This window comes from Ixodes scapularis, unplaced genomic scaffold (genome assembly GCF_016920785.2).
Source record: "Ixodes scapularis isolate PalLabHiFi unplaced genomic scaffold, ASM1692078v2 PGA_scaffold0__279_contigs__length_252992795, whole genome shotgun sequence".
NCBI lineage: Eukaryota > Metazoa > Arthropoda > Arachnida > Ixodida > Ixodidae > Ixodes > Ixodes scapularis.
Window position 1 is genome coordinate 61,247,599 of NW_024609835.1, and position 11,795 is coordinate 61,259,393.

Genomic DNA, 11,795 nt, shown 5'->3' on the forward strand with positions numbered 1-11,795 from the left:
GCACGGTGTCAAAATCGGTGGCAATTGAAGCATACTAGTGGTTTAGGCCAGTATTCGTGCACCTTGTATGTAAAGTTGCAGAAGCGCACGTAGCGCGGCCTTGTCGTTCCCTCAAACGTAAGCAAGACAGTGGATCTCTTTGGGCCAAAGATATGGGCTTGGATAATGTTGTGTGTTCGGCAGGACACTTCCTCCAAAAGTGTTTCGTCTGTTTCTTCTGGGATGTTCTTGAAGTATATAATGCCCTTGCATCGGTTGGGATTCTGTGCTCTCACTGCCTGGAATTCCATAGTGGGGAGTTGATATCAGAGGTGCAAATTTCCTTGAATTGGGTGAGCTCGTCTGCGGTGGTTGTGTCTTGCGTAATTGCAGCTATCGTGTTCGCTTTTCGGTTGTACTTAAGCGTAAAATTTTCCAGATGTTTAACTCCCGCTTCTGCAGCGGCGGACTTGATTTGCCTAGGAGTGAATTCCATGACGTTCCTTTTGCAAGTTGGGCGGAAAACTACTGCTTGTATCTTTGGTTTGCCACCAGCTGCGGGTAGCGCTGATTCTCTTTCTGTTGAACGCTTGTCCACTTCTTGGGATTCTTGTACCGACATTTTATTGACGGCCGCAGAAGTCGTTGACTTGCTTTTATTTTCATTCGAACTTTTGTTAGTTGAGGTTCCTTGTACTGCTACATTTGTGGCGGTCTTTGGTTGTTTAGCTTTCGATTTTTTGTATGTTACCACTTTGAAATCTGCCAAATCATCCGCGGTCTGGTGGTCCTCTACCATCTCGATTTCCTCTGAAGAGGTGGCTATGGGCTCGTTTTCTGCTCCTCTCATCGCGCTTACTCCACGAGGTTGCTTTCTCTTGCGGTTCTGTTCTACTGTGAAAGCTTCGAAGGATTCCCAATCCGTTTCCCGGAATTTTTTCATCATACATTGAAGTTCTTCTTTGTTTCGAATAAAGTAATCGAAATCTTCTTTCATTGTGATGAAGTTTGAGATGGCGTCTTTGTTCTCGAGGCAAATTTTTAAGTGTCGCTTACTGTGTGTACAATGACGTTGCTGCCCTGGGTGTTGATTTGCTCCAGGTTTACAGTTTGAGCAGGAATGCCATTCGCTGAAGTTGAAGACATCCCTCGTTTTTCTTGCGACTGCAGCACTTGCGTAGCTGGCACGGCGCCAATAGATCTCTCGTCGCTAGCAGCGGGTCCGTTGTGTGGCGGTCCTAGTGGCATGGCTGGGTTGCCGTCCGGTGCCGTGACCTTGTATTCTGCTGCCTGGGTGGTGCATGTGTTGTCCTCAATTGGCGTAGCCATCGTCTGCGTAGCTGGGGTTCTCTGCTGTCCCCGGTCCGGAGTTGTAGAAGGCCGGCCCCGCGAGCGTGCAAGCCGCACAACCTCGGTGTTCTCTACGTCGCTTAGCGTGGGCAAAGCGAACTATTCGTAGAGGCAAAAATGAATGCGGGCCGGGCGAATGGAAGAGCTCTCCACAGACACGTCCGCTCGCCATCCTATACTCCGTTTCACCTTATGTTGTACCGCAGAGAAGGCTAGAAGCGCGAGCTCATAGTGTTGGGAGCTGCTCTTGACGCACGAGAGCTTGTGCCGTCGAGATGTGCCCCAGAGCAAATTGAGCTCGCGCTTGTAGCCTTTCCTGCGGTATATCATAAGGTGAAACCACGGTGGAAGAAATACATGGTGAAACAGAGTATAGGTGTCCGACCGTCGGGTCGCCATGACAGGCCTGGAACACTTCCGCTCGAAGATTTGTGGAGACAACCGACAGCAACTTTGAGTTGTACTCACCGAAGTTTTCATTGTACAGCATACCTTGATGAACGGCAAAAGTTTAAGGTTCGTGCGAATACTCGTGGGTAACTGCATTCTCTTGTCCCTTCAGGTGCTCAACGAGCGCGCGTAGCTCAGGATTGTTTTGTTAGCGTGCTGCCATGTCGTGTTTGTCCTTTCCTTTTCCCCTGTCTCCATTTTTTTGTTTTTGATGCTTACTGCGCCAATAAAAACGTTGTCGACGCCGTCGTCGTCGCCGGTGCGCTCGGACGCCAACTCGACAGGTGCCCTAGATAAACAGTTGGTATCACTATGCTTACGGCCGGAATAGTATACTGCAGTCATGTCAAACTCTCGAAGTCGGAGACTTCACCGTGCGAGACGTCCTAATGGGTCCTTCGAGTTTTCGAGCCAGCAGAGCGAGTGGTGGTCTAGATGTAACCACGGAAAAAGGACTTCCGTATGGACGAAACTTTGTTATCGCCCAGACGACTGTGAGGCATTCCTCCTCCGCCGTTAAATAATCGCTTTCCTTCTTTGACAGCATCCGACTTGCGTGGGTGATTACTCGCTTGGTACCCTCTTGCCGCTGGAGGAGTGCCGCACCCAGTTCTCTGTGTTACTACGTCAATCCGGGGAACCTTGGGGTACTCCGGATTTAATCGCTTTAATATTGGACATTTTGTTGTTTATAACAACTTTCTGGAAACGAAACTGAGCATAACTTTTCAACAAATCTAGAAATACCCCTCAAAAACCATAGATATCGAGTTTTTTTTTAGTAAGGACACGTGGTTAATTTTGTCAAAGGCCTTTGAAAAATTTGCAAAAACCCCTAGTGTTAGCAGTTTCTGTTCAATAGCATGGAGAACCAATTCTTTTTGTGTCAGGAGTGCTCACTCGGTGGAACGACCCCTGCTGAAGCTAAATTGAAAGTCTGTGATTATGCTATGATTTTCAGAAAAAGCAGTCGTCCTATCATTAATTAATTTTTCTAGGCATTTAGTAAAAATGGGAAGAATTCATATTGGTCTGTAATATTATAATTCGTTTTTGTCACCCATACAAAACGCTCACCTTCGCTAACTGCATACGTTCGGCCCATGGCTGTAACTCCAACGTTGGTTTTTCCTCTTTTGCGAGACTTCTCTCGCTCTCTCTCTCTCTCTCTCACTAACTGCATACGTTTCGAAAATACACCGTGTATAAATGAAAGGCTTTAACATGTTCAAGCGCAGGACAAATAAGATCTAGGACGTAGTTAATTGGACGGATTTGTAAGTCATCGGCGTCACAACAGTTACTGTTATGGAAAAAAAGAAACACGTAATAAATTTCTTCAGCATTAGTCGGTCCTACAAACGCACTTTCACGGTTTCTGGCTTTTGGGTAAACGACGTGGATCGTATGTACTGTTAGCCAGTGATTCAAAAACGTTGTTAAAAGAGTTAGCTAGTGCCGTTCCCAATGTTGTTTGGCCATTAAAAAGTAACTCTTGAACACACTGCGGGTGCTGCTGGCCACGACCAAGTACTGTGTTCAGCCTTTGCGACGTAATGTCACTTCATTTTAGTATGTCGGCATTAAAGAGGTTGGAAAAATAATTCCTTTTTGCATTTCAAAGGAAACTAGTCATATTATTACGAGACACTTTGAAAGCATGTAGATCATTTGAGTTTTTTGTCTGTAAAAACCGTCGATAAAGAGCATCTTTTTATTTTATTAGTTTTAACGACTCGTTCGTTATACAAGGTTTCCTTGACTTTTTGCTTCTTGCTGTCTTGTGACAAAATAACCTTACATAAACTGACTTGAAAGGGTTTAAAAACGTGTCGTAAGCATCATCAGGGGTAGTTTTATTTTATACTATTTCCCACCAAATGTGTGAGAGTTCATTGGGAGATTGTTCTAATGTTAGTGGATTAATGTCTTGAAATGTTTGAAAAAAATGGGGCAAGAGGTCGCTGACATTCACCACAATAACACCGACACTAGTTTTCGCGTGCCGATATTTGTAATAAAAACCTCAAGTAGCGTTGCAGAATCTTTCTAAATACGAGTTGGTAAAGTAATGGTGTTAATACAAGCGTCTGACTCTAACTTTCTCATGAGTTCACAGTGTGTTGTGGTCGCGTTTAACATGTTTATATTAATATCGGCCCCTAGGTTATAGCTATTTTCGTTGACGCAGCACAAAAAAAAAATCATCCAAAACTTTAGGAAAGTAGATATGCTCCCTCAAAGGGGTACACAACAGAGAAAATGTTTTGATTGTCAATTATAGTTACGATTTTAAAATCATCTGTTATTGTTGTCAGATGTTAAACTACGTCGAATTGCAACGTGTTTTTATCATTAATAATATGCCGCCCTCCTTCTTGACAGGGCGGTTGGGGTACAGGGGTTCATAGTCAGGCATCCTAAACACTTCATTGTCCTGCTGATAGCACCTCTCGGAAAGCAACACAACATCGAAAGAAAAGCCAAAAAAAAAAGAAAACAATCTCTGCAAGTCATTGTCCTTATTCAGAAGAGACTGCGTATTCAAATGAAAGATGTACGCTTTTTTTTTTAGTTCGATAGATAGCAGTTACGTGATGTCTGATGGCGTTAACATGTAATCAGACATATCTGCTTAGTGCAGAAAAGACGATACCCGAGGTCAGCACCTATTGGATCTTGTCCAGGTCCTGGGTGCAAGTTACACACAGCTCACTCGACGTGTCTTTCTTTCTTGCGAAGACTTTGCCCTCCCGCGACCAAGTGTACACCCATTGTTTTCCGTTCATTCGTGCGATAATCTGGCCGAGCAGCTTCTTCAGCACCAGACGTAAATTGTAATTCACGTAAACAGGAGTCCGGCCTGGAAGTCCCAGGTTAGAAGTACAAACTCGCTCCTTGCGAGCCCCTTCAACTGCCGCATCTCGTTTCGCGCGCGAGTGAAATTGTACGACAATGTTTGGACATCCTCCGTCTTTTCTCGGCACGCGGTGGCAAACCTCGATGTCAATCTCGGCGATTTGTTCGCCAATGACGTCACCGAACTTCTTTAGGACAGCGGGTAGGTTTTCATTTTCAGCGGGCGGATTTCAAGATTTCTGATCTCAATATTTCTGTTCCTTGAATATTGTTCGAGATCAGTTGGTCTTTGCTCTGAGCTCTCAAGTTTCTTCCTGAGCGATTTACATGCATCATATAGTTTAGCATTTTCAACAGAAATCGCGGCATTTGGTTTTTTTAATGCTGTATTTTTGTTTTTTGATTTTCGAGCAGCGCTGCAACATACCATCGAACTGCTGACTCACAAAGTCAATTGAACTTTTTAGGTCCGTGACTCATTTTTAAGTTCTCTCTCGAATACCCCCTTAATGTCGCGCATTTCTTGTTTAAAGTCTCAAAAGTTTCAGGATATCAGCCGGCATGCTGACTACTGACAAGCACTTTCACAGTGGCAGCAACGGCGGGAAAACTAAGAAAATAACAAGGGAATCCCAGCAGGGAGCTAATGCACCAGCCTGTGATTAAGATGTGTAGTAAAAGTACGCAGTCTACTGCCGCCGCTGCTGTAATGGAGACGTGGTGGTTGCCGGCACCGCTTTTGTAGCCGGTGCGCTGATGAAGTATATACCAACCACAGTTCTTGGAGCACCAACGTCACCGCATAAGCCGCGTCAGCAGCTCACGAAGATGTTAGGAGTGCGGCGAGGCAGATGTGCTCCCACGACGAGATTGCCACGACAGGCCTCAGCAGCTCCGATGAAACAGAATCTGTGATTAAGATGTGCAATATAAGTGCGCAGTCAACTTCCGCCGCTGCTGCCCAAAACCCCGCACTCCACCATAAATTGCACAGAAGAAGATTAATAATGAACTGAAAATAAAGGTTTATCAGGCGAACTTGCGCCAGAAAAAAAAAAAAGACGCACGTCGAGATTGCAGCAGCAAGCACCGACGGCGGCAGCAGCGATCGACGGTGCGTCGGCGTGACAGCTGGCTTTTGCGAGAATGAATCAGTGAATGCATCGGCAATACCGCGTTCTGCTCCTTATCTAGTACAGTCCTCATCTCAAACATTCGATCTAGAATGTTCGTGAGTTAGCTAGGGCGGCACTGACTATGGTTCACTGTCATTCTGAGATCCTTATATTTTACACTCGGGTTAAGCATAAACACGAAACTTCTAGATGCACGGATAAGCGTTTCTTCTCGGTCAGGCATGCAGCTATAGAGTGAATACAGATGCGCTTGAAAACAAGATCCGAGCCTGGCCAACGGTGGGAATATGCACAGTTTTTTTCTCTTGAGCCGTTCAATCATAATGTTGTCTAGTTTGACATATTCGGGTCATTTGCTTGTGAGAACCCCCATATCGTAGATTCATTCTGTCCAGAACGAACGCGGTTATACCGTGAAAAATTTAAGCCTTGGCGCTAGATTTAGGTGACTTAGCTGGTTTCGTTTTGTCTGGCTTTCGTTATTGTTGTGGGTGGTGGTTCTGCAGATAGGACTTGATGCTAAAGGTGTGATCAGCATTGCCAAGTCACCATAGTGTAGAAACGTGCCATAGTTTGCGCGCCACCCATAATCGCTGAAGCCTTGAGGCGGAGTATATTCGAGGCTCAATTCAATTAAAACAAATAAATGCATTGCTTATATGTAAATCCTTTTAATCCGCTATTCCTACTTGGATTCGCGAAAATTGGGTCTCACGTGCATTCAAAAACTGCGCGTGTACCTAAACAAATAGTTGTTTACGTAAACATTTAGCGTCGTGATTGCTTAAAGTCTGTCGCATTTTTAAAAGATATAAATGCACAGAAACAATGCTTCACATTATTGTGCATGAAAGTTTAATAATTATAACTTTTATTTGCCTATATAGTATGCACAGACTTTTATAACTGAAATTGTAAAACAGAAAATATGAATTTTGTAAATGCGTGGGAAAGTTTCTGCCTTCCAGTAATCTTATTGTTATTTAGAAAAACAGTTGTGAAACATGTTTTGAAACGGTAGCCCTCTAAAATCAATTTGTATGGTTGAATAAACAGCGCTTAATCTGTCTTCCAACATATTACAAAATGAGTTGATATCAGCTTTCACAAATCCTATTTGTGACTTGTGTGCATCGAATTCAATCAATCGTCGAATTTTACGCAAAGGCTTTGCGCATCAATGGCCTTTCCTGAATGGTACGTATAGGTTATCAGACATGCTTACCGAACTTAAAACTCTGCGAGTTAAGGTTATCTTTCAAGCAGGCACATAACCAGGATTTTGTTTCGGGGGGAGGGGGGGTCACCCCCCCTCCCCCCGAAACAAACCGATCATCGCTCATTAGTTGTACAGGTCTAGACGTTTTTGGATTAATTACCTCCCAGAACTTTTTAGGTTTATTGCGAAGAATGTTTACTAAGTCATTGTTAAAGAATTTTGCCTTCGCCCCTGTTATAGATTTCTTATAAATTTTAGCAATATCATTGTACTGTTTCCAAGCGAGATCGGTAGTCAGTTGTTTGGCGCGGCTAAATAGTCTTTTCTTTTTTCTGTTTAGTTGGTTAAGCGTTTTTGTGAACCAGGGATTTGATTTGTCACAAGTTATGTTTATTGATGGGATGTAACTGGTTGGCAAAATGTGCAAGTTTATTTCTGAAGAAAATCCAGTTTTCATCGACTGTCCTGCTGATACAGCCATGCTGAAAACTATCGAAAAATATTTCAAGCTCATTGTTAATTGCGGAGTAATTAGCTTTATAATAGTCTTTAATGGTTTTAAAATATGGTGATTTCCGCTTAGGTTCAAATTCAATGTTGAAATGAATTACGTCATGGTCACTAATGGGTGGGTGGTATGTTATATTTTTAACAAGTGTAGTGTCAGTAGTGAGGCATAGATCTAAAATATGACTTGTTCTTTGGGTTGATCTGGTAGGTTGAGTAATCAGCTGCGATAGATTAAATGTAAGACATGTGTCTATGAGTTCTCCTGAAATGTGTGTCGAGAACGAAAGAGTATCCCAAATGATGTCAGGACAATTGAAGTCGCCTAAGAGAATGCATGATGCGTTTCGGGATTGGTTGAAGATGAAAGAGAGCGCGTCATGAAGCTTATCAAAAAAACCATTAACAAAGTCGGGCGGTCTATAGCACACACCAAGGAAGATACACGCGGAGGGGGAATGCAGCCGTAGCCATACCATTTCAAGGCAAGTAGGAATTTGAACTAAAGAAACTATAATATGATTCAGTACAGCAATTAGTACTCCACCCCCACGTCGGACCTCTCTATCACACCTATAAATATTGTAATTAAAATTCGTGGGAAACACTTCAGAGTCTTTTATGTCAGGTCTTAGCCATGTTTCCGTTAGGAAAACAAAGTCGGCAGCACAAGAGTCAGTTAATAAATGAAGGTCTTCACGCTTCGGCAGTATACTTCTTATGTTAGTGTAAAGTACAGAAAAATAACTTTTTTTTTTTTTTTTTAATCTGGGGGCACTGAGGTGAGTCTCGATCACACAGATGTTATGGATGCCTGTCCTTCACAACCCTCTTGCTTTCAGGGTCATAAACAAAAATCTGCGTTCCGATCGAAAGTTTGTTAAATTTTAGTTTAAACGGTTTATTTTGGGGCCTGGCAAACTGTAGGAGTTCTCGACGAGCTACACGCACGGCAGAGGAAAAGTCTTCGCCTACAGAAAACGTGGTACCATTGAACTTGTAAGCTTTCCCTAGTATTAAGGCCACGGTCCCACTGAATGTGGCAGTTTAGGTACTTTTTGGCAGGTCATTACTCATCTCCTTTTAAATACTGTTTTGTGGGATTGATGTCATTCGAAAGGCAAAGCAATCCTCTTTCATTTGATATTATGTATGTATTGGTTTATACTGCTCATGCGCATTTGTTGCGTTGCGAATATGATGGCGCGGACCCTCATTTGCTCCGCTAGTTCATGTTTTATGAACGATCCATTAAAGATAGCACGGTTCCAATATAGCAGATTTGTTAAGATGATGTCGGAGCAGAATGTAACGATACACTTTTTTGGTATTTGCTCTACTTTGTTTTTTTCATCCCTCCAAATATTGCCCTAAAATTGACATTTTTCAGCACAAATATGTTTTTAATGAAAAGCGCTAGGGCAATGAAATTAGCTACAGATGTAGTGCTTATAATTGGTAATATGCAGAAAAAAATGTAATGTTGTGTAAAATGTTTTTGTTTAGATATTGTATATCAAACGTAGCACTTTTTTGTGCTTCGAGTCATGGTACTTCAAATGCCGCTGAGAAAATAATTAAAGTATGATAAAATATTTTATAACATTTAGAGCTACAATGGTTGCCCAAGAGGTGGACGATGGCTTTTTTTTCATTTTCAAAGTCATAACGCTCCAGGAGCCTTTCAAACTTACCTGTTTTGACGCATATCTTTTTGGACATCAAACAGATTTATTCGCATCTAATAACATTTATTCTTTGAAATAGATATACATTGCAATGTATTCAATTTTCAAATGACCTTGCTTTGGTTTCTTGATAGGTGTAGAGCTTAGCTAACATTAAAAACAATCAAAAACCGTTTGGGTGTTTTCTTGCGCTACCTGGCGGATGGCAGACAAACTGCTGATTTCTAGTGTTCAAAAAATTTCGGAGGGCGGCGTTGGCGTCTGTATCATCATCAATCTCCGTGTCCTTTTACCTTCACATTTAAAAAATATATTGGAACATTTACTATCGAAAATGAATGGTTTAAGTACTGGGTCAGGTTAATAAATCTAAGACAAACAATTACACACGCGTAGCGTGATATAATGTGTTCATTATTCGATATGATTGAAATCAATAAACAATAAAGACGAAGAGGAAAATAATACACCCGAGTTCACTTCATGCCTAGAGTCACTAAATGAGCTTTAAAGTATCGGCACTCCGTACCCCAAAATTGTTTTGGGCGCCGCCATTTTGGGTCTCGTTCAGAGCAAACGCAATTGCCGATCGTCAAGATCCAAAAGCACGACTTCCTCAGCATTAGATGCGGTGCTAGGAAGCTGATGCAATATTGAAATGCTCTGTCGCGGGTTGTTTAAACATTTGCAGGGGACGGAAGAGCGTTTCCAGTGATTTTAGATAAAGCTTCAGGTAACTGGCCACCATGATTTTAAGTCACAATATCGCCAAGTGTCGTTACTCTGAACCGTAGCTAAGTTTACTGGCACAAGCGGGAACAATGAGGGAGAGGCAGGTGTCAAAAAATAGTGGCTTGTGGAATCCACGGGGCTTACGTCATGGCCCCTCCAAGTATTACAAGCCTCTTGAACAAGAGCATGAATAGTGTCATTAAATAAGCTACGCGTCAGAGTAGCGACACTTGGCCATACTGTGGCTTAAAATCATGGTTGCCCGTTATTTGAAGCTTTATCTGAAATCACAAGAAACGCTTTTTCGTCCTTCACTTTAAACAGTGTGCGACAAAGCAAAGCAACATTACATGAGCTTCCTAACACCGAATCTAATGCTGAGGATGTCGCACTTTTGAATAATGACGATCGGCAGTTGCGCCTGCTCTGCACAAGCACCAGAATGGCGGCGTTCACAACACTGTCGGGGAAGAGAGTGCCGATACTCTAAGCGCAGCTAAATTATTTGCTCTAGTTCCCGCGAACCTCCTTTTCCCTGACTGAAACTGAAAGTAAATATGAATAATACACCATTATTATAGCTTATTTAGTTATAACCAACTACGCATAATGAGAGGAGGAAGCGGCCGGGTACGAGAAACGCGGGTTTTATCTGCGACCGTTCTAACCGTCTCAAAAGAGAGAACGCGCGAGCTTGCGCTGGTTTCAAAAAAGGCATCCGAAGAAAAGTGGCGGCACGCTTTGCTCTTTGTTATTATGCGTCTGATTGCAAATTGTTGTGTGTATTTTTATACAGCCGGAAGTTAGTCCGCCTTAGTGGGCGTCTGACTCTCAGCTGTAGATGAGCAATTTAGCCAGTGCGGTACAACCGCAAACCTGGGGTCTTTAACGTGCACCACGCAGTGGCGATACACGACCGCACGCCGGTACGCTGCTATTCCAGATCGAAACGGGCAGGGGCGGGGTGGCTTCTGCAGCGCGAGCTTTCGCTCCAAGCGCTCCGAGCTGGTGTGCGCTAGGCCATGCACTCGGCCACCGAACCCCCCCCCCCCCCCCCGTTGTGCGTTTAATTTATGCAAAGGTATAAGTACTTGAAGGTCGACGATGGACGTCGATCGTCTCGAGGTAATGTAACGTAATAGCATTATATAAATAATAAACTTGTTGAAGGACTGAACGACTAAATTTTTCAATTCTTGGATTGGAATATGGCGGTAGCCTATTGTACTTACTGTTGATGAAGAGCAATATGAGGTGACGAGGTAATGATTAAATGATGAGGCTCTATAAGGACGACGACATTAGTGTGTGTCGAACCATAACGTACAGTGCCAGACTTGCTTCAAGTATCGTGTACCCAAAGACTTTCTTCACCCGCAACAAAATATGGTAGAATCAGTGACGATACTGCTTTACAACTGTATGTGGAACAGGAAAACTGCACTGTGCAGAAGTGCGGCTTATTCGTTAATAGGAGGGACGGATTTCTAGCAGCATTCCCTGATTGACTACTTGGAACAAATGGCCTCGTTGACGTAAAGTGTCCGCGTTCCAAAAGATTCTTGAAGCACACTTAACTCGCAAAGGAGTATGAGGCGAAAAATAAGAAAAAGGAGCCTGGTGTGAAAGGTCCAAATCACCACCGTAGCTTCTAGTATCAAATACAATGGCAGTTACACAATACACAAAGAGAGTTTTGTTATTTCTTTATATTTACACTGAAGGGCATTGATATCTAACGTATTCAGAGAGATGACACCTTCTGGTCAACCAACATAGAGCCGTTTCTACTCAAGTTTTACATGGAAGGCACGACTTCCGCTGAAATTCCTCACGTAGACGAGTTGTCCGACCGAATAAACTGCCATTACTCCC